This window comes from Carya illinoinensis, chromosome 10 (genome assembly GCF_018687715.1).
Source record: "Carya illinoinensis cultivar Pawnee chromosome 10, C.illinoinensisPawnee_v1, whole genome shotgun sequence".
NCBI classification, from domain to species: domain Eukaryota; kingdom Viridiplantae; phylum Streptophyta; class Magnoliopsida; order Fagales; family Juglandaceae; genus Carya; species Carya illinoinensis.
The window spans coordinates 15,397,698-15,420,227 of NC_056761.1; positions in this window are offsets into that span (position 1 = coordinate 15,397,698).

Below are 22,530 nucleotides of genomic sequence, written 5' to 3' on the forward strand. Positions count from 1 at the left end.
TTTTTTATGTATGTTTTTTTTTACAGATTTGTGCTTTTGCTTTTATTTGACTATTCATCAATCTGATTGGTATCAATTCGCTGTGCCCACGTTGTTCCTCTGTTTGTGCTCCACTTTCTGGTATGTTCATTTTTATTTCTCATTTGAAAAAATATTATTTAATTTGTTTTATATTCATAAAAGTTCACTTGTAATTAAGATAAATTGATGATATTAATTTGATTTGTTTTAATTTATACATTAATAATTATTGCAAATTTAATAATAATGTTTATCATTTTTTGTTCACACATAATTTGTAAAATTTTCCATTTTATTTAAAAATAATGTAAATGATAGCGTGATTAGTAAGTAAAGTAATTTTTTGTTATTTGCTTTCAAACGAACACCTCATTATAAGAATTCGCGCAATTTTTTTCTTAACAAGTTAAGAATTAACTGAAAAAACATTTTAAATTTCATTTTTCTATATTTTTAATTCTCAATACAATTTTTATATTTACACTTGTTTGACTAAATATCTTCAAGTATAACAGTAAATTAAAATTTGTTGTGCAACAGTGGATTAACAATAAATTAAAGTTTTTTTTCATTATAAAATTTTCCCATGTTAATTCAGTGTCATAAGTTTCTTGCGTATTGTCGATCACTTTTTTATTAAGATTAAATAAAAATAATAGATCATGTTCACTAAGATTAAAGAAACTAATTAATAAGGTGGCTGTTGACATCTTGGAACAAGAGAATTATATAAACAAATAAAATTGGTAAAACTAATTATGACGTGAAATTTTATGATGTGTAAATTTGTGTGCATGAGTCGAATATTTAGTCCTATTCTTTTCAAAACTTTTTCCAAAATTTTGAAATTTTTTATAAACAATTCTTGATTAATATAAACATTATAATGGAAAGTAAAATAAATAAAGTCATGTTTTTTTATATTTTTCATTTTTGTCAATTTTTTTTACAATATTTTATTTACAAAAATGATAAGAAAGTTGTCTGAATTCTTATAATTAACTATTTGTTTGGAATTAATAGTAAAACATCATTTTACTTACTAATCACTTCAAAGTTATGGTTATTGAGTTTTTATACATAAATATAATACTCAGTCTCTTTATCTTTTTTATTTATATTATTTGGTTATACATGCTATGCATATTGCCCTTAACATATATAGATAAATAAATAGAAAATAAATTAAAACTAGGTGAAAACAGATTTAGATTTTTTATTCTATTAAATTAATAATATAAATATTATCATTTTAGCTGGTGTTAGTTGTTGATAATATCTAAGACAATTCTAGGTGTCGTTAGCCACTTTTAGTTATTGTTGATCAACTTTTAAATAAGTTTGGATTTTATTTTATCTATATTAATTTTTGCATCAACATTCAAAGAAGAGATTTTTGGACATATTATTTGATTGGAGCTTAATTGCTTGTACAAATAACCATATTATGATTAATTTGCTTGGGGTAATTTGGGTACATTTTGATCGTTTTGGAGATTGCTGGTCTACTATTTGTATATATTAGTATAATTCATAAAGTTATTTATGTTGAAATATACTTGATTCTCAATTTCTAGATTTTCAATACTGACTTCTTAGAAGATTTCATCTATGTTTTTATTTCTTTTATCGAAAATATCAGATTTGACATTTATGTTTTTTTGGTCCAACAAAAATTCTTAGATTTCTTTTTATTAATATTTATTTTATCAACATAGTGTCAAAGGCTATACAATTTTTTATTTTGATCATTTTCTTTGATTAACAACCAAACTTATACTCCAGCACTAGGCAAACGTCCTAATTTTATTTTGTCAAAGATAACAGCATGAAGATTTATTTTGCAGTCTGAATTATGCCCCACACTAGGCAAATGTCCAAAGGACGTTGCCTTTACTAGTATATATATATACACATATATTTAAAAAATTATTTAAGTAAAACGATTTACTAGTATATATATGTACACATATATTTAAAAAGTTATTTAAGTAAAACGATGTGGTTTTGGGGAGTTAAAGAACTTCCCAAAACAACGCCATTCCGGAACCAAATTTAGGTTCTAGAACCCCTTCCATTTTCTCCACTTGACCCTCACCCCATTTGTCATCTTAGTCTCTAGGGTATAAAAATAAATTAAAAAAATCAAAAAATCGAAAAATCAACCCGGACCAGAACGGACTGGACCGGTTGGTGAGGTATGGTTTTCGATTGGTTTGGTCTGGAATTGGTTCATTCATTTTAAAAATAGGTCAAATTCGGTTTATAATTGGTTTTACATTTTTAAACACTGGACCAAACTTGTTTACATATTATATATATTTTATTAATTTTTAATATTATATATAATATACTTTATATTATATATAAATTTTTATATATAATATATATAATTATGTATAAAACAATATATTATAATTTATAAGATAACATTTTAATCTAAATATGAATATTTATTTGATCATATGTTTTAAATATAAAAAAAATATATATAATATATTTTATTGCCTAATAAATTCTCAACATATTTCTTTTGATAAATACATTAGTAATACTAATATACTTAATATATTAAAACTGAAAAATTGGACCGAACTGGTAAAACCGGAAGTACCGATTTAGGGGATAATCGGTGCATAATCGATTTTAAAAAAAATACAAAACTAGTGTTTACTGGTTCGGTCTTGGATTTTGTCCAAAACCAGATCAAACTAGACCCATTACACCCCTATCAATCTCTATCTCTCTCGTCTTGGTCTCTTAGGGGATGTTTAGAAATAATTTCCATCTCATTCAATCTCATTTTCTTTCTAAACATCACTTAAATACAAATACTTTCAAACTAATCTTTACAACTTTCTCAAACTTAAAAAAAAAATTAACATTTTCAAATCTCAAAATTAAAATAATATTTTAACTTTATAATATTTTTTATTCAAAATTTTTTTTCTCATTTTCTTAAATCCCATAAAACAACTCAAACTTTCTCATTATTATTTACAAAGATCTTACTACTATTTACAAAATTATCATCTCATATCATTTCCCAAACTTCCCCTCAATCTCTCTCATTTTGGTCTAGGTCTCTCAGTCTCTCTACTCGATCTCTCAATTATAATCTCTCTCATAGCCCACAGTGGCCACCTAGCAGTCAGGAACCACCTGCACATGTAGGATTGGGCCAAGTAGTGGGTCCGACTGAGGGCCCTTATCCAAGCAAGTGCATGAGGTGGGGTGGCCCGCTGCCTATCAGCATGGGGCCAATAGCATGCCTAAAGTATTCATGATCGTTCAAGGTAATTAAACAACTATAAAGTAGGCATATAGGAAATAATAAGACCTTCACTTGACATAAAAGCACATTACATAAAAGCACTTTTTGCTAATTGATGATCTACATTATGTTTTTCCCTCTCAGTATGAAAAACTCTTGTAGAGTGAAACAACCTAAGCAGATGCTTCGTGTCTTAAAAAATTTGTCAAAACCAGCACAATCAGAGAGTATTCTTAATCAGTTCCTTCATTACTTGCATTGAATCACATTCAAATATAATTATGGAAAGGAGTCATGCTAGGCTGCTGCCCAGCAATGACTGCTGGGCGTACTAGGCAGCGCCTAGCACAATTTTAAGTTTTTATTTATTTATATTTTTTAATATATTTAAATATTTTTAAAAAATAAAAAATGCACCAATATATTAAAAATAATTTCCTTAATCATTAAATAAAAAAAATATTAAAAACAATTTAAGTTGACGAGCCGTCAAATGCAACAGACAAATGGAGTAGGCAAGCTAACTTTATTCTTATGGAAAGACCCATATCATGACAAAGCTGCACAACTTCCATTGATTTGAGAGCTTCAGGAGCAATGGGTTCTAAACAAAATAGGTATGGTTTTTCCATTGAAGCTAACTCTCTACCTTCATGATCTCTAACCCTGACATCCACTCAACTTTTTTTGTGCTCATTAACAACAATGCCCCAAAGCTTTGCAGTGATTAGATTCAGACACATGCCACTTGTTGTTTAAAGCTACATCAATCTGTTGCACTGGTTTTAACTTCAGTTGAGCTTCTTTGAAATACTCATAGGCCGGATTGTTTGATTGACCACAATAGAACTTGGTGACAAGTCCTCCCCATGTACAACTACGTTCCTCGACCATGTAGATCTTGCCATAGCTGATGCTAATTCAAACTCTTTGTGATCAAGGCTCTCAACCATCCACTCTTTCCATTTTCTTCTCATCAGAGGTTGACCCATATACTCACTATGCATTCCTTGTTGAAAATGATATTTTGGGGATACTTGGAGAATGAGATGAGATGGAAATTTTGTGAATAGTAATAAGATAGTTTGAGTTAAGTATTTATTGGATTTTAGAAAAGGAGAGAGACATAGTTGAATAAAAAAAAATTATAAAGTTAAAATATTGTTAGAATATAATTTTTAAAATAATTTTTGTTTTAGAATTTGAAAAAGTTGATTTTTTTTTTTAATTTTTTGTTTGAAAATTTGAGAAATTTGTAATGATTAGTTTAAAAAAGTTATAGTGATTAGTTTGAAAATATTTGTATTTGAATGATATTTAAAAAGAAAATGAGATAAGATGAGATGAGATGATATATGTTTCCAAACATCCCTTTACTCTTAATTGTAAATTTGTCATTAGTTGAGAGTGTCCAAATTAGTTTGTCATCACATTGTAGAGGGCTAAGAGGCATTTGAGTTATCAACTTTGATTTTTGATAATCAAATGTTTAAAGGTGTGCATCCAGACCGGATTTTTTTCGATACGGTCTTGAATCTGGAAACCCGGATGAATCTGGATCTTAGTCGTCATGGGCCCAATTCTTTTAAAACAAAATTTATGTTTCAAAAGAATCAAAACGACTCTCCCCTCTCTTGAGTCTTTCTATCTCCCAAGCTCCTCTCTCTCTCAGCATCCCTAAACGAGATTCATTGCCGCCGCTGACTAGCAGTGGCCATCATTCAATCTACAAGTTCTTAATGACAGTCTTTTCACAATTGACCTTTAGCAGCGTTTTTGGGTGATTCTTCCTTAGATGCTTTGCACAATCGCTCCCCTCACTCACATGCTTTGCTATCTCACAATTGTCTCTGCCAAAGGTCTCTCTCTCTCTCTCTCTCTCTCTCTCTCTCTCTCTCTCTCTCACAGTTTGGCTCAATTCCTGTTTGGTTACTGAGAAAACTTTGGAAAAATAGAGGAAATGAACATTTTGAAGTTTTTATCCTTTTGTGTTATATAAAATATATGGAATGCACAAGTTCCATAGTGACAAATGGATTTCAAATGCCATGGAATCTGCTTTTACAAATGAGATTTAGTTTTGGTGATTAGATCCAAGGTCACAGATCGAGTTAGATGCACATGAGGATCCAAAACCACCTTAGCAAAGAGAATCTTTTGGAAAACAATTGGTTGTAATATGAGAATATTCATGTGTAATTCTGTTTTGTATTGAGGCATTTCTCTCTATTGTAACAAATTCATATAGCTAGCACTAGGACACACATGCTTGTAAAAATGTTAGAATGATCTTGACATTTTACTCTCTATAAATAGAGCCCTGTACAAAGAATACAAACAATGAAGAGAAATATTTCAAACTTTGTTTTTTACATGGTATCAAGAGCCATTATAGACAAACGTCTGCCATGGAGAACGATCCTCCTCTGCAAATAATCCCAGCCCTAAACTCATCTTTTTCCACACCTCAATCATCTTGTTTCTATCAAACTTACAAATGACAATTTCCTTCTTTGGTGACCTTAGATGGTTCCATATCTGAGAGGCCAACATTTGTTTCACTTTGTCTATGGGTCAAGTTCCCCACCTCATCCTCTTCTACCCGATGCAACCACACCCAACATTGAGTTTATTACCTGGACCCAAACAGACCAAATCATTCTCAGTGCTATTATCTCTTCCTTATCTGATAATCTCATCACCTAGGTCGTTGGATATTTCATGGCTAGGGAAGTTTGGGTTGCTCTAGAAAAACTCTTCACCTCTCAATCACATGCTCGTGTCATATGGCTTCGTTATCAACTTGCTACTATGTCCAAAGGTTCCTCCTCTGTTTCTAACTATTTTCAGAAGATCAAGCACCTTTCTGATAATATGAGTCCTACTGGAACCCCTATCACCTCCTGAATTTGTCTCCTACTTGCTTGCTGGACTAAGCACTGACGAAGATGCGTTTGTCACCTCTGTTACCACCCGTATTAATCCACTATCCCTTGAAGAACTTTATGGTCTTCTCCCATGAGACTTGTGTATCCCATTCTTCTCATTTGCCTCCCTCCACAGATCTCTCAGCCAATTTCACATCCTCTATCATGGCCGTGGTAACTATCGTGGAAACAATCTCGGTAGTTATTGGGGCTATGGTAGGGGTTGCACAATTTCACGGCTATTGAAGTTTGGGTTGCTCTAGAAAAACTCTTCACCTCTCAATCACATGCTCGTGTCATATGGCTTTGTTATCAACTTGCTACTATGTCCAAAGGCTCCTCCTCTGTTTCTAACTATTTTCAGAAGATCAAGCACCTTTCTGATAATATGAGTCCTACTGGAACCCCTATCACCTCCTGAATTTGTCTCCTACTTGCTTGCCAGACTAAGCAGTGATGAAGATGCATTTGTCACCTCTATTACCACCCGTATTAATCCACTATCCCTTGAAGAACTTTATGGTCTTCTCCCATGAGACTTGTGTATCCCATTCTTCTCATTTGCCTCCCTCCACAGATCTCTCAGCCAATTTCACATCCTCTATCATGGCCGTGGTAACTATCGTGGAAACAATCTCGGTAGTTATTGGGGCCATGGTAGGGGTTGCACAAATTCCTTCCCCCCACAAATTTCACTCCGACCTCTTCACCTCAAAATCCATCTCTTCCTCACTTAAAACCCACTTGCCAGGTGTGTGGAAAAGTTGGACATAATGCTATCAAATGCTATGATCGATTTGATCATGCAGTCCAAAGTGAACCTCCTCGATCTTTCTCTACCAACTACACCACATCAGCTTCCACTCCCAACCAGTCTTGGTACCCAGACACCACAGCTATCAACCACCTCACCTCTAACCTAGCTTACCTCAACCTCAATTTAGCACCCTATACTGGTACATATTAGATTCGTATTGGTGACGACATTGCACTACCAATTGTAAATATTGGTGATTCTGTGTTCAACACTTCATCTCGTTCCTTTTCTGTCACACATCTTCTTCATGTTCCAAATATAACTAAGAATTTAGTTTCTTTTAGACAATTTTTCCATCACAATTTCATTTTTTTTTGAATTTCACAGTTCTTGTTTCATTGTGAAGGATTCAATGACGGGGACACCTCCTTCGTGAACCCGTACATGATGGACTTTACACCTTTCTAGCACCTTCCATTTCTCCTCAAGCTCTAGTTGGCGAGTGCACCACTTCCTTTCAGTGACACTCAAGACTCGGGCATCCATCTCTCCAGATAGTTCAATGTGTCATCTCTCAAAATTCTCTTCCAGTCTCCATACGCGATCCTTCAATTTGTTCTGCTTGCTGTCAAGCCAAAAGTTCTTAGTTGCCTTTTAATTTTTCTCATCAGCACTCCACCAAACCACTACAATTATTTACTCAGATGTATGGGTCCTGCCCCTGTTTTTTTCTGTGATGGATTTTGTTGTTATGTTGCCATTTTAGATGATTTTACTAGGTTTACTCGGTGGTTTCCATTAATACAAAAGTTTGATGTTATCTCATTTTTATTCAATTTTAAAAACAAGTTGAGTTACAGATTAATTACAAAATACTATCTCTTCAAAGTGATTGGGGTGGTGAGTATTGTAATCTTCACACATTTCTTAGAAACCGAGCCATTTCACACTGCATCTCGTGCCCTCACACCCATAAGCAAAATGGGGCCATGGAAAGAAAACACTGGCATATTGTAGAAACCGGATTAGCTCTTGGTCCATGCCTCATTACCTCAACAAATTTTGGGTTGACTCATTTCACACATCGGTCTATTTAATAAAATGTCTTCCTACTCCTATTCTCAATTTTCAATCTCCCTTTGATTTTTTTTTTTTTCAAAATCACCTGATTACACCATCCTCAAAGTTTTCAGCACAACTTGTTGGCCTCACTTGAGGCTCTATGCTAGTGACGATGAGCTCCTTCCTCTCTCGATCTCTTTGTTTCTCTCGCTCTTTCAACCTCAAAGCCTTAACACATTTTTGGATTAAAAAATCCCTAGCCGTGCCTTTCTCTAGCCACCATTGAACACCTTGCCCCCACTCCTCGCCGGTCAGTTCCTCCCTCTATTTCCACCTCACACTTTCTATCCCTCCCTCTTGCCCAAGTCACTCTCTTTCTCTCATTCCTTTTGTATTCGTAGCTCGCTCTCTCTCTCTCTCTCTCTCTCTCTAACTATCCCTTACTTAGGCTGCTAGGCACCCTCCTCCTTCCCCTCCATTTGAAACTCACTCTTGTGGTTTCCAACCACCCCATACCGAGACTCACCATCCTCCTTGCCCATATAGTCTCTTTCCCTTGCCATATAGACTTTTTCCCTCTTTGACCAAAAGACCACCACAACCACTGAGGAGACCACTGCACCTTCAGTTGATGAGAACAACTACAGTCAGCACATCATGAAGTAAGACACTGATGACCATCTAGAATAATGTCCCCTGCACACGAGTGGTAAGTGGCTCTCTAACTAAACTTGGAAATGTTGTTGCTGGAATTGTGAATTGTAAATGTGATGCTATGTGGTTCTCTGTGCAACTGAGAGTCTTTGCGGAAGTTTGGTGATGATGTGTGGTTCTCTTTGTGGCTAGGAGCCTTTGTGGAAGTGTTGTGATGTTGTGTGATTCACTATGTGGCTGAGAGCTTTGTGGAAGTATTGTGGCATTGTATGGTTCTCTGTGTGGCTGAGTGCCTCTATGTAAGTGTTGGGGGATTTTTTGTGGTTCTCTATGTTCTGGCCAAGTGTCTTTGTGGAAGTGTTGGGATTTTGTATGGTTCTTTGGTAGAATCCTTATTTGCTATTCATTTGTTTATTCTATTGCATAAATGTTGAAAAAGCAGTGGTTCTACACAACACTACACCTAGAGGGGGGGTGAATAGGTGTAATCTAATTTTTATGGCCTTTTGAAAATTAATCAAACAAGCAGATAATAAATGAAACAAATAACACAAATAATCAACACATGATTTTGTTCACGGAGTGGAAACTCATTTGAAGAACCTCTTCAAAATCTAAAACCACTCCGGGTGTAAGACACCACCTCAAATCCACTATAGAAACTTTAGTTTGTTACAACCAATTTAGAACACTCACAAAACCTTTGTAGTAGCTAAACTTGGCTTGCAACACCACGAGTGACCCACTCGATCTCTACACGCATGTAGTGTCGGAACTCCGACCTTCCTATAGCTTCCCACGAGAACCTCTCGATCTCTGCATCAACGGCAGCTCCGGACTCTTCCGGCCAACAGCAATGTCCACTTCAATGGACTCAAATAAGAGTTGATTTTGAATGTGTTATGATGGAGTAATATTTTTCCAAGAGAGAATCAACCAAATGGGGGAGAGGTTGCTCTAAGAAGTTCTTGGAGGCCCTTAGGGTTTTTGCTCTGATTCTCCACACATAGAACAGAAGCTAACATGTTCTATTTATAGTTCCCATCAAATGAGGCGTTCAAAACCCTACATTGTAAGTGATCTGGAACATTGGCTCGAGCGAAGGGTCGAGCGAAGGTCGAGCGCCGAAATCTACCTGAGTTCGCTCGAGCGCCATGTCGAGCGAGTATCGAGCGGTCGACTCTGCCTGAGTTCGCTCGAGCTCAGTGTCGAGCGAGGGTCGAGCGACACACTCTGCCTGGGTTCGCTTGAGCTCAGTGTCGAGCGAGGGTCGAGCGGTTGAATCTGCCTGAGTTCGCTCGAGCCGTATGTCGAGCGAGGGTCGAGCGGTTGAATCTGCCTGAGTTCGCTCGAGCGCTCTGTCGAGCGAGGGTCGAGCGAAGTCGCTTCTTTTGACCAATAATGAGCACACTTCAACCCCACTTCAATCCTTCCGCAACAACACTTGTTACAACACTATTTTACACAGGTTTTCACAAGAATATGCCAACACGCTCATTTTTCCCTCAACAATCTCCCCCTTTGGCATTTCTGTGACAAAACCTCTAACCTATACATATGATCTAATCCTAGCACACCCAATTAGATCCATATTCTTGAACATGTTGAAAATTTTCTGCACACGCTTAGCAAACGGTTAAACATACCCATTCACATATGCACAAAAACGTATTTGCAATTCTCAAATCATAATTAGAAAAGAAATACTTTATTAAGCAACAAATCAGGAGTTCAAGAAACATTTGTCAAACAATCAGCAGCTAACAAGAAATATAAGTCAACAGAAATAACCAAAAGCTGCTGTTCCCCCAAAACAAAAAATAATGTGTTAGTACAAGTAACACTCCCCCTGAGTTAATACTGTACTACTCCCCCTCAACAATATCTCCCCCTCAACAATCAATCTCCCCCTTTTTGTCACAAGAAGCCAAGGGTCTCAATCATCACCATCGACATCCTCATCATCCTCATTGAGCTGCCTCTCGATGTCATTGAAGCGTTGAGTCACAAGTTGTTGCAGGTTGTCAACTTTCACCTCAAGACGGTCGAACCGGGCGTCAAGGCGAGCTAGATACTCAAGTACCTGCTGAAGACCGGGCTCCGACGAACCGGGGGCTGAGGAAGATGGCTGAGAGCTGGATGGGGCCGAGGTAGACGGCTGAGAATTAGATGGTCGAGAGCTCGAAGGCTGAGAGGAGGGAGCGGGAGGGTGCTCAACACGGATAGGCTGTGGAGTTGTGTGAGCACGACTCAGCTGAACCGTCCTACGACCAATAGGAGCCTTAAGAGCAATCCTAGGCTCCTGAGGATGGAAAGCAACAGATTGGGAGAGAGCTATTCGGGTGATCAAACACGGTAAGGGCAAACCAGTCCGTGTTTTGGAGGACCGATACGCCTCAACAATAACCCGACACAAAAGACTTCCTAGATCAATGGAGACACCATTGATCAAGGCATACAGCAGACGGGCACGGTCAAGACCCACATCACTATTATGACCAGTAGGATCTAAGTTCGTAAGAACAATCCTACTAAGAATGAGGTGATCGGGGGTAAAACGAGCAGTTGAAATAGGGGTTGTCCCTTCCCAACTACTAGGTTGGCCACAAAGACAAGTAGCAATGACTTGTGGACTTGGAGGAGATGTCCGTGAGTAGGGAAACCTAGGATAGAGCTCACGAGGGGCATTTAGCAGAGTCGCTATCATTCCCGGAGTGACTCGGAAAACAACATTCCTGAGACTGACTTCAAATGAGTCATCAACAGATATGTCATGAATATTGGAGTAAAACTCCCTAACCAACTCCACAGAAGGAGTGGGATGACCAGTGGTCAATGCTTGCCACTGACGAGACTCAAAAATACGGGGAATTATAGTCTCGGTAAGCTCACCTAATGTCACTTCACGCTCGACTATGGGAGTACGATGCGAGAAGTTCTGAGAATATAACTCTTGGGCTCGAGCACTATGGAATTGGGCTTGAGCGGGTGCAGGGGGGTTTTGGCGAGGACGAACACGTCGAGACATGGTTTCAGCTGTAGACAGAGTCAACGACGTTAGACAAGGCTAAGGCAATGCAAAGATGTGATGAATGCATGCATGCATGCTGACGCAACAATGCCAACTAACAATGCAAGACTCGGTGCATGCCCGATGTCACTCCTCATTTTTCAAAACAATAACAAATGCCTAGGTCAAAGTGTGCCATATGCATGCTAATGCCTACTCATGTGAAAGACCAACATGCATGCTAATGCCAACCACATTCATGACACATGTGCAATGACAACTCAAGCCATTTACAAGCTAATGCCAACCCATGTGCATGACTCATGTTAAACGATGCCAAACCTCATGCATGACCCATGTGCAAACCAATGCCAATTCTAAACCAAAACACCTTCAAAACATAATGCAATCCTAGTTAAACGATGTCTCAAACCTAGGATAGACATGAAATAGATATGGGAGCAATGCTATGCCAATGCATGATGAAAAACCAAAAACACACTTCATTGAGACATTTTATCGAACACTTGGAGTGCATCCAAGTGAGAAACTCGGGTATAGACCCATGGGAGTTTCAAAAACCTCCTAAATACAACCAATCCCAACAATGGCTATACAATAGCCTCAATAAAACAAGATAAAAGAAAAACAATCGAAGAAAGACTCTCAAACACCCAATCCGAAACCCAAATGCATAACAACACACGGAAAACCCTAAAATAAAAGCATCAAATCACGAAAATACAAGAGAGAAAAGGATTTACCTTGGTTTGAGGATGATTTCGGGAGGAAAACACTTGTTTAAACGAAGAAATTTGAGAAAAGGAGGAAGAAAATCGCACGAGAGGGAGAAAGAGGCCACTGTGCTCGAGCGGCTCGAGCGGCGGTGGGTTTTTATACCAGGCGTTCGCTCGAGCGAACTTAAAACCCTCGAGCGGCTGTCGAGCGGTTTTCGCTCGAGCGGGGGTCGAGCGAGTGTCGAGCGAGACCTCCAGAAAAACACATTTTGCCCAGTTTTGAGGCACACAACACTCACATGACTTAGACAAATACTGGGAATGTCAATTTTCACACCAAGAGTACATATCAAATGTAGAGAAGCATCATATTCCCATACAATACGCAGTTTAAAACAAAGTATCACAAGTAATATAGACGTGCGTGTTTAAAACGGTCCTTGCTCAATCAAGAAATGTCAACCGTAAGGCGTGAGTGGGGTTGGGCTGAACATGAAACCATAGGTGCTTGGGAAGCTCATTCAAGACACGGAAAGTCAAACCTAATGCTGCTAGGACCTGAATCCTTCTGTTTAAATACTTGTCTCAGTATGTTCAAGAAAACAGAGAACTTATTCTGTTTTTCACCCTCCCTTTTCTTTTCCCTTTTTTTTTTTTTTTTTTTTATTTCAACTTCACTTTTTCTTTTCCTTTTGAGATACATATTTTTGCACAAATGAACCATGATGAGGTCATCTAGCCCGTGGTCAATTCTGTATGAAGATAGAGCTTCCTACCACTTTTGATTGCCTCCCCAATAAACTCACAAGTGGTGAAATGTCAATTGACCGAGTTTGGAGTGAAGTGTGTGATGCCAGTCACAGATTACACGAGATACTCATGTTCCAAATCTTTGTAAAATATAGAAATATGATACAAATCTCAAAAGACACATGCACTTAGATTTTAGAATTAACAACCCCACTATCATATAGCCCAATCATGAAGTGCATGTAGGGGCAGCAAACAACGATAAATAAACTAGACAACAACAAACAAGAAAAATAACCAACAACAAAATAAAACAAAAATGCATGTAATGTATGTAATGCATGCCTGTCAGTCTACAGCACCAAAACCATGTGTGGCTCGCGTCTTTCCCTTTTGGATGATCCACCTTGGTATCCATTTCTTTGAGAAAGGCTTTTCAATTTTCTTGGTGTGCCTCTTAAGCTCAAAACAGTTTGGTCGGATGTGACCAATCTTACCACAATGATGACACACGGGGCTTGCTTTGTGAGGTCTTTGTCTCAAGAAGGTTGAGACATTCTTAGAGTCATTCATGTAATTCTTACCCCTTCCAGAAGGATAAGCAGTTCTACTATTAACAAATGCAGGAGCATGCACAAAATGACTCATTAATTTAAAACAGTTTGGTCTAATATGGCCTAGCTTCCCACAATGATGACATATGGGGCTCATGTTGCGAGCTCCTTGTCTTTTGGGAGGAGGAACAGACTTTTGCACTTGCACAGGCTTCTTGCCCTTTTCAGATGGATGAGCCTTCTTTTTCTCAGTCATTTCAGGAACAAACACTGTGGTTCTCACATTTTTACCGAAAGCTTTTGAGCTTGAAGGAGCATCAGGATTCTCTTCAAAATAGCCTAAACCACTTTTATCACTAGATGACTTTCCTAAACCTAGGATTTTGTCAAGCTGGTTTGTCCCAATGGAGAATTTTTGCAACTTAGTATTTAACAAAGTTAGCTCATTTTCATGAGTTGTCACTTTATCTTCCAAAGTCACATTTCTCTTTTGCAACTCATCTGTTAGACCAATGGCTTCTCTCAGTTTGCTCTGAAGCCCTTCATTTTCTCTTTTGCATAAATCTATTTCCTCAATATGTGCTTTATTGAGTTTCCTCAATTTCACACATTCCTTGTACAACTTCTCATAGATTTCCTGCAAGTCATCTTCATCCCCGGATTCATTTTCAGAAACACTCTCAATTTCAACCACAGATTCACTGTTATGACTTTTTCCTGCAACAGAGGAAGTGAAAGCCATGTAGTTGAAATTTTTCTTCCTGGGAGAACTCTCTTGTGAGTCACTTGACTCAGACTCACTATCAGTCAAGGAAGCAGCATTCGCTTTCTCTTTGGCCCTTTTGTAATTTGCACACTCAAGTCGAATGTGACCAAAACCATGACATTCATGGCACTGAATATTGTCATTGACAGCTCTAGTTTCTCTCTTATACCTCCCTTCTCGGTTTTCTGAACTAGAACCTCCATTGATACCCTTGAACCTTCTCTTTTCTTGTCTTGGGTTTTTCTGGGCAAACATCTTCCTGAATTTTTTAGCATAAAATGCTATCTCCTTGTCACTCATGGCAAGTTCGTCAGAAGATTCACCAGACTCTTCTCTAATAGCTTTGAGGGCTATGGACTTGTTTTTCTTATCCATAGGAAGAGTATGTTCATAGGTTTGTAAGGAACCCACCAACTCTTCAACTCTCATGTTGTCCAAGTCTTTGCTTTCTTCTATAGCAGTGACTTTGGGACGAAACCTCTCAGGAAGAGATCTAAGGACTTTTCTCACAATTCTGTCCTCAGGAATTCTATCCCCTAAATTAAAACGAGAATTGACAATATCATTAAGTTTGCTATAGAAGACATCAAAAGTTTCATCATCCTTCATCCTAAGTTCTTCAAAGTTGGTGGTCAGCATTTGAAGTTTAGAATTTTTTACAGCCTTGGTACCTTCATGGGTAACCTCAAGAATGTCCCATGCCTCTTTGCAATTTTCACACATGGAGATTCTTTTGAACTCCTCCTGGGACACGGCCATGAATATCGCATTTAGGCCTTTGCTATTCCAACTACACTCGTTGACTTCATCCCTAGAGTAATTTTCCACACCCTTGGGGGTTTCGACTCCCTCAATGAATACAACCGGTTGTTTCCATCCCTTTGTTACAGAGGTCCACACTCGTTCATCCACAGACTTAAGGAAAGCTCTCATTCGAACCTTCCAATACGCATAGTTACTTCCATCAAAAAATGGTGGAGATGTGAGTGATTGAGACCTATCCATATAAACCACTACAGCAGGATCACACTCAGGAACTAAATCCTAGCGGAGTGAACCCGCTCTGATACCAATTGAAAAAGCAGTGGTTCTACACAACACTACACCTAGAGGGGAGGTGAATAGGTGTAATCTAATTTTTATGGCCTTTTGAAAATTAATCAAACAAGCAGATAATAAATGAAACAAATAACACAAATAATCAACACATGATTTTGTTCACGGAGTGGAAACTCATTTGAAGAACCTCTTCAAAATCTAAAACCACTCCGGGTGTAAGACACCACCTCAAATCCACTATAGAAACTTTAGTTTGTTACAACCAATTTAGAACACTCACAAAACCTTTGTAGTAGCTAAACTTGGCTTGCAACACCACGAGTGACCCACTCGATCTCTACACGCATGTAGTGTCGGAACTCCGACCTTCCTATAGCTTCCCACGAGAACCTCTCGATCTCTGCATCAACGGCAGCTCCGGACTCTTCCGGCCAACAGCAATGTCCACTTCAATGGACTCAAATAAGAGTTGATTTTGAATGTGTTATGATGGAGTAATATTTTTCCAAGAGAGAATCAACCAAATGGGGGAGAGGTTGCTCTAAGAAGTTCTTGGAGGCCCTTAGGGTTTTTGCTCTGATTCTCCACACATAGAACAGAAGCTAACATGTTCTATTTATAGTTCCCATCAAATGAGGCGTTCAAAACCCTACATTGTAAGTGATCTGGAACATTGGCTCGAGCGAAGGGTCGAGCGAAGGTCGAGCGCCGAAATCTACCTGAGTTCGCTCGAGCGCCATGTCGAGCGAGTATCGAGCGGTCGACTCTGCCTGAGTTCGCTCGAGCTCAGTGTCGAGCGAGGGTCGAGCGACACACTCTGCCTGGGTTCGCTTGAGCTCAGTGTCGAGCGAGGGTCGAGCGGTTGAATCTGCCTGAGTTCGCTCGAGCCGTATGTCGAGCGAGGGTCGAGCGGTTGAATCTGCCTGAGTTCGCTCGAGCGCTCTGTCGAGCGAGGGTCGAGCGAAGTCGCTTCTTTTGACCAATAATGAGCACACTTCAACCCCACTTCAATCCTTCCGCAACAACACTTGTTACAACACTATTTTACACAGGTTTTCACAAGAATATGCCAACACGCTCATTTTTCCCTCAACAAATGTTATTGTGAATTTCCTAATAGTTAATATTATTTTTAACTTATGTTGTGGGGATGTTTTCCTCATTCATACTGAAAATTTTCACTTTTGCACTAATCTGCAATTTGTCAATGTGTACTAGAAATGCCCACCCTTACCCTGAATTATAGCTTGTAAGTACTTGTTGAACATTTCCCCATATTCACTATTCTTCATCATATAATTATTTTTGGATTTCTTATTTTTTAACTGTTTATAACATGTAAAGTAATTGCTAAAATCTTATCATTGGATTGCCTTATAACTTGTATTTGCTTGCTAAAACTTTTGCCATTGTACTACGATTTATGTGAGGAAATTTGATTTTGTAATATTACTAGATTTTTTAATTACATGGCTTTATGTGGGTGTGTGTATCATGACCCCAAGCCGAGATGACATATTATCTTGACGGAGCACTTTTGGTCCTTGGGAGTGCATAATATTGACTGACATTCCCTAGGTTGTTGCTAGGAGACAATAAGCTCTAATGAGACTATAACACTCTCGAGCCAAAGCTGTAACCCTTCTAATGGTGGAGGCTAGAGGACATCGTGGTCAAAGATGGAGCTCAATGCCAAGTGTCGGTCATAACAAAGTCACACGCCTGGTCATAACCCATGTTGAGAGAGCTAGGGTGTGTGTACGGTCCTTTTAGGTTAGACCATGGTGCACACATTAATAAAATGAATATTTTCAAAAACATGAATTTCTTTTGGGCTGTTCCAACTTACGTGGAATATTATGTTGTGTACTTGAGATTTGTTATTTAGTTATGTTTAATTTTGGTTAAATGTGAAATGTCAATTATCATCCTTCCCCACAGTTTTTACTTGTACAATTTTATTACCATTGGCATGCATTTTTTTAGTATTAGTCTTAGTTTGACTTATTGAAATTTTGAAAAATCTCATTGTAGTAGACCTACTATAGTCTCACTCTTCAAAATCGTAGAATTTGAGGTAGATGGAGAGTTCGGTAGTGGTTATGAGTAGGTAGATCCGACGCCACCAAAGGATTGAGGATTGGGGTTTCCTCCAATTGTTAAGTTGCTATATTTGATTTTATTGAATGATTGGATGACTATCTTTTGGGGTTGTTATTTAGACTTAATGACTATCATTTTTTAATTTTTGCTGCGAATTAACTGTACACTTTAATTTAACCATGTTATAGCACTAGCAATGGCTTATTTATCCTCATCTTTATTTTTAAATTTGAATAAATTTCCCTTAAAATCATTTGCATTGGCTTATCTATATTTATAATTTTGAATAACTATGAACAGTTATTATTTATCTTTGAATATGTCATTTTCCTTCTTCAAACATTATTTTTATTACTTTTCCTTGTCCAAGTTATAAATTTGTATGAAATTAGACCACACATAGAGTATGTGTAGATTTTTCTATGTTACTGAATATATATATGGTAGATTGAATTTATTGGACTTGGATATTAAATTTGACTTGAATTTATTGGACTATCCAGATGCATAAACCATTGCTAGTGCCCTTAGTGCACACATTGTTATCACAACATTTGAGGGATGTATGACCCGACCAGCCAACATTCCAGCAACACTGCTTTTGCCAAAGCGCAAACAAGACCCGAGGGTGTCGCATTTGATATATATTTATATTAACATGGTCATATGACATACAATACTACTTTGGTACATTGACGATGAAGGCGGGTTTGGACACTTATATGCATGTTTTTGTTTCTCAACATCGATCCTGAAATGTAATTGACCAAAAGATGTAAACAAACACAAAGAGATCGGAAGATTTTATTAACACAAACAGATTATGGCATTGGCTTAGCCAAATTTCAGTGAAATCCATTAAATGACTAATGGAAGCCCATATCGACTTGCATTAGATTAGGCAAGATGAAATTATCTTAACTTTTAACTACAATAACTGAAAGACCTTCCACAAATTTGATCTCAACTGTAGAAAGACCATATTAATTTTTATTCTTATTTCACCCAACCAAACGGTACAACTTATAACTTACAAGAAATGTTTGTACAAGATTAAATTAACATTAACCTCATAGAGTTTTTTTATATTTATCGTGAAATTCTTACATGCCAATAATAACTATTAAAAATATAAATAAATAATAATACTTTAATTAGAATGAACTATATATTACTTGCAAATAATAATTATTAAAAATATAAATAGTTATGATTTTTAAAAAAGGAGCTAGCACTATAAATTATCATAATTAAAATAAAATATATTTTATTTAATTACAAAATAAATTATAACGGGTAGATTTGTAAAGTATGACAAAAAAAATTCTAAAGAAATAATAAAAAAGTTAAAAATAAATAATATTTTATTATTGAATAATTCTAATTATTATCCCCACACACTACTATTTTATTTTATTTTTTCATTTTTTCTATAACAAGTATGTGGTCTATGGATGATTAGTTGAACACCTCAATTAGTTTAACAAGAATAAAATAAAATAAAAAATAATTTTAAAATATGCAAAGTGTGGTGTGAAATGATGAGTAATATTCATTTTTATCTATCTATTATAATAAGTATCTATCCTAAATTAATAGTAAGTTTCTTGTTTTTGTTGTGTAGTTACGTTTTTATTACTGAATTAGTTTTACTTTTAAACTAATAAAGTCATCTGTTTTTACTTTTATGTTTTTGCCCTTCACCTTCTAATACCACAGGTCCACAAGTATTAATTATTAATTAAAAGACGTGTATGCAAAGCATAGGAATTAATTTATAAGCACAAAGATCGTATGATCAAGATGTGCTAATTGATATTTTTATTTTTCTATATACGTGGCTCGATTGGAACACACACACATATATATTGCAATCACATTAATTACTAATTACTTTATGATATAAAACATGTACTAACAAAAGTAGTTTCAAAATGCTTACTAAAATAATTCCTATATACCAAAAGAAAATTAAAAAAAGGAAAAAAGGAAAAAAAAAAGCTACTTACACGTTAGTAAACAATTTTTTTGCTTTATAACCTTTCATTTCTATATAGTATCCATTTACAAATTACATTTGTAAAAGGAAAAAGAAAAAACCAAACAAACAGGCCAGAGAAAGAAGATGAGAGGAAAAAAATAATTTGAATATACGTAGTACCTATAGGTATATATATAATATTGTATGTTTGATTTTAAACTAAAATATAATTTAACTACAAACATAAATTAATCATTATAATATCCAGACATAATATATTTATTAAATGAAATTATATTTCACTAACTTATTATTATCTAAATATATTTTCTAAAATTTACTTTTTTATGCATTAAATTATGCATTAACTAATTTTCTTTTGTAAAAAATCATATTTTTTTTATTAAAAACATTATCTCACCCAACTATGCAAATGTGCTTTGCATGTTTTTCTGACCTAGTTATTATATAAAATTTAGATGAATAATCAAACGTGGGGTTAAGTTTTGAGTGGGAATAGACAAAAAGAATAAAAAAATGTAATATTAAGTAAAGTTTGCCTAATAGACTAACCAATCCAATAATAGTACTCTAATACGTAGGATGATCTGAGGTAACCGAGTATTTATTGAACTCCATTAGATTACCTATTCAGTATTACAAATTCAAGACAGGTGGCAAAAAAAAAAAAAAAACAACAACAATTATAAAGTATATTGTACCATTAAAAGGCATCATCACACAGATCAAATACACCAGTACCGTACGTACAGCTTAAAGAAAAAACACAAACACCGATCGATCACAGTATATAGATGAAAAATTTTAAACATAAGCATATATCATACTTTTATTTATTTATTTTTTACTTTTTTTTCTTTTACCAAATGTTTGGTCTATGGATAATGAGTAGAATAATTTAATTAGTTTAAAAATAATGAACTAAAAAAAAATTTAAAAAAATAAAAAACTCAAAAAAAAAAAAAAAAAAGTATAGTGTGTGGGCTTATATGTAGCAAAACTCCATATAAAATACTAAGAGCAATGCTTCCAAACGTACTGTCAACTTATTTTCCCAAACAGCTATATCACTGATCATGTGTGGCTTCGCTGCTTATGGTTTTCTATAATGTATTTAAAATTTTTATTATTTTCTGTTAAGTAATTTTCTAATATCCTTAATTACTAAGAAAAAATTAAAATAATATATGAGTTTACTAATAGTTACTTTCTTAACTATTAAGTAAAAATTAAAAATTAAAAGAAATAAAAGGAGTACAAAATGGATGGTAGGAAGTTGTAAATCTATCATTATCCTTTTATAATATTGCTTTCGGGTTTTAGTACTCTTTTGCTCTTCCCTAATACTACTCTTAGTACTGGTCCTATTTGTCTGGCAAGATTCTGAGTGGCGGTTACCACTCTTTCTTAATGGTCTTGTATTTTGCCCTTGCCCCACGCTGCTCCAGCCGGAGTCTGAACTCGATTATGCAGCTGAGAACATGACGGGATCTAGAATCACCGCACTGGGTGTGAGAGATGAGGCTTGACCGCACTGCTACGGTAGGAGATGGAGTTTGAACTCGGCCACCCTTCCATGGCAGGAGATGGAGTTTGACTGCACTATTGCGAAAGGACATTGAACTCGACCGCATTGGGTGTGGCAGGAGGTTGATCTAGGTAGTACTGTTCTGACTGAAGACTAAGATCGATTGTGCTACTGCTGTGGGAGCTTGAACCTAATCGCACTGCAATGACAGGAGTCTAAACTCAATTGTGCCCTTATGGCAAGAGATGGAGCTTGACTGCACTGCTTTGGTGGGAGTCTGAACTTGACCATGCTAGGTGCAGGAGACAGAGCTCAATAGTGCTTCTCTGGGGCAAGGTGGAGCTCAACTGTGATGCTAGAGCAGCAAGTAGAGCTTGACCGCACTTCTAGAGTGAGACGCAATCATGAATAATTAGGTGCGACCGTTTGAAAACGTTGTATGGGCCATGCAACGTGCTGCAGAGCCCGGACTTGGTTGTCGTGAGCCCTAGGTGTAGGGTAGAACAACCTTCCTTGATGGGCGAGATGGACTAGTGGTCGAGTAGACGACCCCCCGTGGGTGAGGTCCATGGTGAGATGGTCTCATGGTCAAGCTGACCACCCTTGTGGGAGACCACAATAGCGAGGATTTGTAGGGAGGACTTCCTCGTGTGAGTGAGATGGTGGGGCTGTAACACCCTAATGAAAAGCTCAAACCACATAGCGTATACTCCAAAAGACCTAGTCAATGATACAATTGGAGTCTTATTAGAACATTGTGAAAAAGCAGTGGTTCTACACAACACTACACCTAGAGGGGGGGTGAATAGGTGTAATCTAATTTTTATGGCCTTTTGAAAATTAATCAAACAAGCAGATAATAAATGAAACAAATAACACAAATAATCAACACATGATTTTGTTCACGGAGTGGAAACTCATTTGAAGAACCTCTTCAAAATCTAAAACCACTCCGGGTGTAAGACACCACCTCAAATCCACTATAGAAACTTTAGTTTGTTACAACCAATTTAGAACACTCACAAAACCTTTGTAGTAGCTAAACTTGGCTTGCAACACCACGAGTGACCCACTCGATCTCTACACGCATGTAGTGTCGGAACTCCGACCTTCCTATAGCTTCCCACGAGAACCTCTCGATCTCTGCATCAACGGCAGCTCCGGACTCTTCCGGCCAACAGCAATGTCCACTTCAATGGACTCAAATAAGAGTTGATTTTGAATGTGTTATGATGGAGTAATATTTTTCCAAGAGAGAATCAACCAAATGGGGAAGAGGTTGCTCTAAGAAGTTCTTGGAGGCCCTTAGGGTTTTTGCTCTGATTC